This window comes from Mus caroli, chromosome 1 (genome assembly GCF_900094665.2).
Source record: "Mus caroli chromosome 1, CAROLI_EIJ_v1.1, whole genome shotgun sequence".
Taxonomy (NCBI): domain Eukaryota; kingdom Metazoa; phylum Chordata; class Mammalia; order Rodentia; family Muridae; genus Mus; species Mus caroli.
The window spans coordinates 139,777,669-139,784,293 of record NC_034570.1 but is presented as its reverse complement, the minus strand read 5'-3'; the positions used below and the strand labels follow the sequence as shown (position 1 = coordinate 139,784,293).

Genomic DNA, 6,625 nt, shown 5'->3' with positions numbered 1-6,625 from the left:
AAATGGTGAGTCATCTTTGGTTTTGATTTTTCAAACATAAATTATAATAATAGAGATTATGAATAAAGGCCTAATCCCTGTCCCCACTATACTTGCTTGATATTTTTCTCCAATAATTAAGTTTATTTAAAATGTATTTATGGTTTATGTGTTCTGGGCTATGTTAGGTTTAAATCCATGGTGACTTAACAAAAATGTGTTATTAATAATTCTTCTCCAATAAAACCTTGTTAATAATAGTTATGTGATATATTCAACAACAACAGTAATAAATATCAGTTTATATGAAGATAAGAAGGACGGGATAGGTTAACAGGGAAGATAGTGGATATATGTGGTAATTTACATAAGCAAAAGCCTCCATTGACAAACTAACCTTCAAGTCAAAATATAAAAGCCTTAAAGGCAGGTAATGGAGGTACCATATGGACATTCCAAGCAGAAAACAAATAAATGCAAAGATCTGGAAGAACCGTACACAAAGCACTCAGGGAACAGAAAGAAGTTTAGTTGTGCTGACAGCATAATGAACAGTAATGACAGGAGAGGAGGCTAGAGGCTGCCAAGGCACAATGTGCCATAGACTAGAATTCAGACAGGAAGCAAGCTCTTCCCTACTTTCTGGTTCTGAGCTATGCTGGCTATATTTCACTTCTTGGAAAATGCCTTGAGTTGTTTAACCATCTTATCATTTTCATCCCTTGTTCTTTCCTCAAGGTCTTGCTTTTCTCTTACTTCACCATATTATTCCTGCTGTAAAACGACTCATTCTTCACTTTCTCATGAGCAGTTCATTCTCTCTGAACACTGTCACATTCTGCCTTCCTTTTAATGGAATTGTACTCAGAATATTTTTACACTGAATATATCATATTGTCTTATTTATTTTCACCAGTTGATGATCTAAGTTACCCTTTAGAAGCAAAATGAATCTAAATTTAAAAGAAAAGAAAAGATATGTGACAGACGTGGTTCAATTAGAAGAGTACTTGATAAATAGCAGATATGGATCCAAGCTTCAGCCTTATCAGCTCATAAGACAGGCACTGTGGCATTCTTAGCTATGTCACTAATTTGAGACCAAATAGGTGCACATGAAATCTACAACATAAATTAATAATAATAATAAAAATAAATATTACAAAAATTGGTGATTTCTTTTAAAATAATGAGGAAATAAAGGAAATATTTTTATACTTTTTATTTTCTGCTTTTTGTTTTCATATATCATGGCTTGTTTATTAAAATATCAGTAAAAGATTAGGAGTCTCTAGGGCTGCTGATGGCGGGGAATCAGACCATGCACACTCAAGGGGTCTGCACTCTCCTGCTGGCCACTCTCCTTTTCTTGACCTCACTCTGTAACAGGCTGGGGCTCCTGCTCAGCAGAGACAACCTTGTTCTTTGCTTGGGCAAGACAGACTGGGGGGGACTTTCTTTCTTATTTTCTTTTCAAAAACAATTTTTATTAGATATTTTTCTTCATTTACATTTCCGATGCTATCTTGAAAGTCCCCTATACCCTCCCCCAACCCACCCACTCCTGCTTCCTGGTCCTGGCATTCCCCTGTACTGAAGCATATAATCTTCGCAAGACCAAGGTCCTCTCCTCCCAATGATCGCTGGGTAGGCCATCTTCTGCTAAATATGCCTGGGTATGATGGTGGGACCAAGATGGGTGAGCTACATGCTGGACCAGGATGGGGAGCATTTTCTTACAGATTACCAGGTATTGGGAGAAGAGGCTGAGGAGTAAAGGGACCATGAGTGGGCTGATATGCTTGGTCAGAAGAGATTCCAACGATGCCGAATACACCCGAGTCACACAGTTCAAGTCTAAAGCAACTAGTAGTCTGGTTGTCTGAATCCTTGGGCTCAGACATGGTGTCAGCTCCCTGTAACTTCTGATCATCTTGATGCCTCTTAGTGGTGTTACCCTTGAGGACTCGGAGCAGGTACAGAGAGGCTTTGAAAAGTAAAGGGTGACAGAGGCATCAGCCTGGTTGCCAGCCTGCTGAACAAACCTCTTCACCTGGGCATGCAGAGCCTCTCTGCACAGGGCTCCACCTCCTGGCAGTAGCAGTGTGCACGACAGAGATAGTTCATGAAGATACAAGCAGTCTTGTGCAGGAGGTCCTGCTCCTGCTTGGTATAGCGTCTGGATGATGTTCGGCAATGGCTCAAGTAGTTGCAGGATCAGGAGTTTATCAGGCTGCTTAGTCACCAGCACTTCAATCAGGTTTAGTGCCATCATCTGGAAGTCCCATCAGAGCTTCTTCTCCAGCAGCTTGTTTTTCTCCTCATGCTGAACTTAGATCTGCATCATCTGCTCTGCAAATAGGCTGGCCAGGTTCTTCTGGTCCAGGGCCATCATGAACTCATCCCCAAGCTCCTCCTCTTCGTTGTCCACTCCACCCAGTGCACTCCCAGCTTGTAACACTTCCATCAACTCTTGACAGAAGACTGGATTCACATCCTTATCATGGTCCTCCTCTTCACTTTCTTCCCCATCCTCACTATCCACGTTACTCTCTGAGTTCTTATTGCCCTCACTATCTGAGTCTTTGTCCTCTCCATGCTTCAGCTGCTTCTCATCAGTATTTTCTGTGAACACTATGCTGTCATCCTTATCCTCATTTGTCTCATGGTTGAGCACAGCTAGGATTAGCTCCAGACCACATGGAGAACAGATATGACCAAATACACCCTGAACTACCTGGCACATCAAGTTGCTGGGTTGAGCCAGCAAGAACAGCAAGATCTCTACCATCACCTCCACCCACACTGGCTCCTAGGAGGCTGTGGCTCTAGAACATGGTTGGTGGGTATTCTGCTCCATGCTTTTCTTGATGCAAGTCTGAATGTCTCCTAGGAAATCACAGCTTCCTGCAGGGCACTTGATGATGTAGAGGCCCACCAGAATCAGCAGGTTCTGGAAGGCAATAGCCCTGGTCTCTGAGGTCCTCTAGTTCCTTCAGAGTATTCATCATTTGGTCCCAAGCCTGATGCTCCTGTGTTGTCAAGGGTGTCACATTGGTCACGTTGCAGTTATGGTTCAACAGCATATCTGCCAATTGCACCAGGCTGTAAGTTCAGGGATTCCAATTTTCAAACAGGTCTGGTGTCTGGCTGACCTTCACACTGAGAGTCTTCAGTAGGCTGAAGAAGGCACTGACAATGAACCCATGGTTGCGATCATCCAAAGGGAAGCAGACGTACTGCTTCATCTCCAGGGTCTGGCGAGTAGCCTTTTTCATCTTAAAGAAGGCAGGGAACAAGCAAAACATGGCTATTTGCTCAACCACAGCTGCATCCTTCTCCAGGTGCAGATGATTCACAAGGCTGACCAGGCTGTAGATGATCCATTTCCAGAGCCAGAATACAGTTTGCTCAGGCACATTCATGGAGGCGTCCTGAGCACTCTTCTGATTGGCAGTGCTGAAGTCAACCCAAAGAGTCCAGGTTAGGCTGTAGGAACATGTCCCACAACCAAGCCACACAGCTCTGCAGGGCTTCAGTATTCAAAACCCGTGTGGCACGCCAGAAGGTAGGCATAACAGGGAGTCCTTGATTGGTGATGGTTGTAAACTACTACTTAGGGTCATCCTGCCACACCTCTAAGAAGGTACCCACATACGGACTTATCTCTGAGATGATCTTGAATAGGTTTTGGGGCTTAGAAACGTCCATATTCTCACCAAAATGGCAATTCAAGTCTCCTTGCATCACTGACTTCAACTGCTCTTCTGACAGAAGTGGCAGATGCACCCACTAGACAGAAACATGTAGCCAGATGTCCAGTATTCTTCAGCAGCCTCTCATCCAAAACCTCTTTCCACAACAGTTCAAATTTGCTCTCCTTAAGTGCGAGTCAGAGCAGGTCCAGAGCCACATCAGGCAGCTTATTTTCCTTCTTTACAGAGTTGGTTGCCACCTTCAGTATGTTCACCAGACTGGGAATATTGTCTTCTGAAAATATGTCAACCGAGCTCATCAGTGACTTGAGCTTTGTTGGCACACTGCTTAGCCAAGAGGAAGAGCTCCAAGTACTTGGGAGAGCTGAGGATTACTGTCATGTTACCCTTGAGGACCTTTGGCAGGATCTCCTGGAACAAGAACTCTGGGACTTCGGAGAGGATGTCCACCAGAGCCTTTATTGGCTTCCCCTATAAGTGGTTGTGGTGATGGGACAGAATCTTCAGGAATCTCAGGGACTTCATCAGGGTCCCTTTGTCCTTCACTGGCCTGACTGAAAGAGGGCTAGCAGTCCAAACAGGTTTACAAAGAGACTGGGTCTCATTATTGCCTTGTTCAATGCTTGTAGACTATACTTTTCTTTATCTGACTCAGGATGTCACACAACGGAATGTCTTCAAAAGATTGCAATAGCTGTGCCAGCACCAGACTGTAGCAGGGCCTAGCAGCTTCTTGTCCGACCCCAAGCCCAGTGATTAGGTGCTTCAGGGCATATTTCATCTCCGAATCACTCGGGCCTTGTGCACAAGTACTCCAACAACTTCTCTGTGGCCTAGAGCTGAGTTTCCTGCTCAGACTTCGCCACCTCTCAGAAGAAGTTCAAGAATTGTGACTGCTCCAACAGACTTCGGCAGTCTCCTTGTGGTGCTTCTGTGGGAGGTACAAGCTCAGCTTTTGTGGGGCTCTTCATCTCCTCCATGCTCAAACTCATGGGATCAGATGACAGTCACTTCCAGGTCTGGTCTCCATATTTTTAATACTTATATACTCTCCACACTTTGCCTCCTCTACCCCACCCACCATGGTCATTTTTTACTTTCCAAGTTTCTGCAACTACTCAAATACTCAGGTAATATACTCATATGTTAAGATTCAAAGATAAGATTCACAAAATAAGAGTGTATGGATTTAGGAATAGAGCTAAGAATGAAAATGCCCTTTACAATGATAACTATCAATCTCTGAATCAAGAGAGTAAATGAAGATACTTGAAAATGGAAAGACTCTCTCATGCTCATTGATTAGTAGAATTAATAGTATGAGAAAGATGATCCTACTAAATGCAGTTTATAGATTCAAGATAATCACAATCAGAATCTCCAGGAAATTCTTCAAAGAAATCGGAAAATTATAAAATTCATAAATAATAAAATGCTCAATATCCAAAACAATCTTAAAAACAAAGTAATGCTTGAGGGATTATTATATTGGATCAGACATATAGATAAATGGAACAAAACAAAATACCCAACATCAGTGTACATAACTTCAGATCCCTGATATTTTGAGAATGATGCCAAAAATAGACATTGGAGAAAAGATAGCATCTAACACAAATGGTGCTGGCAAGATGTAAACATATAGAAGAATGAAATTAGAATAATATCACCCTTCATAAGAGATAACTCCAAATGTATCAAAGATCTCAGTATGAAATCTGAAACACTGGTAGGAGAAACCATGGACAATACCTTACAAGTCATATGTGTAGGAAAGCACTTTCTAAATAGGACTCGGTTTGCTCAAGAATTAAAGTACACACTTGACAAATGAGACTTCATAAAACTAAACAAAAGTGTTTGTACAATGAATAATAAGAAGAAAAGAAAGCACAAAGAGTGGGATTTAATCTTTGATAATTATACATTTGATAGATGGTTGATATCCAGAAAATACAAAGAACTTAAAAAGCAAAGATACAAACAAAACAAAAACAAACAAACAAAAAATCCTAACAGCAAAAATAACCTAATTAAAAATGGACCATGAATAGTAACAGAGTTTTCAGAAGAAAAAAATAACAGTGGCTAAGAATTATCTCAAAAAGTGTTTAACATGTTAGAGTAATTCCATTCTAACTACCTTAGGTTTCATCTTACCCGTCAGAATGGTTAAGAACAGGAAAACAACTAACAGTGTCTGGCAAGGTTATTGGAACGGGAAACCTCTATTCACTGTTGCAAACAATGCAGTCACTGCAGAAATCAAAGTGTAGAATTTTCAAAAATCACTTTTTAAAAAATGTCCTTTAATTTCTTAAAGTGTTAGGGTAATGTCTAAGTAATGATGACGTTCTTCTCTGGTAATGTTAGGGACACTATCTTGTGGCTCTATCTCTTTATCAATCCAAGAGGTTCTTAAGAAAGATAATAGATCTTGATCTAAGACTTCTGTGATCATGAACAATGGTGTGCTAGAAATCATATTTATCTTGATTTGGATCTGACTACTACTCCATAATTTATGTTGCATTTTAAGCTAAGTTTGGTCTTATCATTCTGATAATGAATGTAAGTTCATGTGAGATACTCATAAGTTTCAGTTGAAGTATCATCTGAAAAACTGATTCATTCTGTTTTCCGGTACAAGTGCTCCTGATAACAGTAATACCTTAACCTTTGTAAAGTTTCATGAATCTTTTCTGGCAATTGGTTTCATAGCAAATTGCACCCCGTGGGATGCTCTCCTTGTCTAATATTTCAGATTCAGTCTGAAACAAGAACTCTCAGAATCTAGTTAGATGAAAGTATTTGATAACAGGAAATATCAAATGACACGTATTAAGAAATATGTATGAAGATTTTCTGTAGAAACTGATGTTTTCCTGTCAACTTCTGTCTAAAAGCTCTTTCTTGTCAAATTCAGGGTA

The 6,625-nt window shown here is 40.8% G+C and overlaps 1 pseudogene; it reads right to left on the bottom strand.

Moving 5' to 3' along the window:
• Positions 1 to 908: 908 nt before the first annotated feature.
• Positions 909 to 4,675, bottom strand: LOC110296188 (annotated as a pseudogene).
• Positions 4,676 to 6,625: the final 1,950 nt, after the last annotated feature.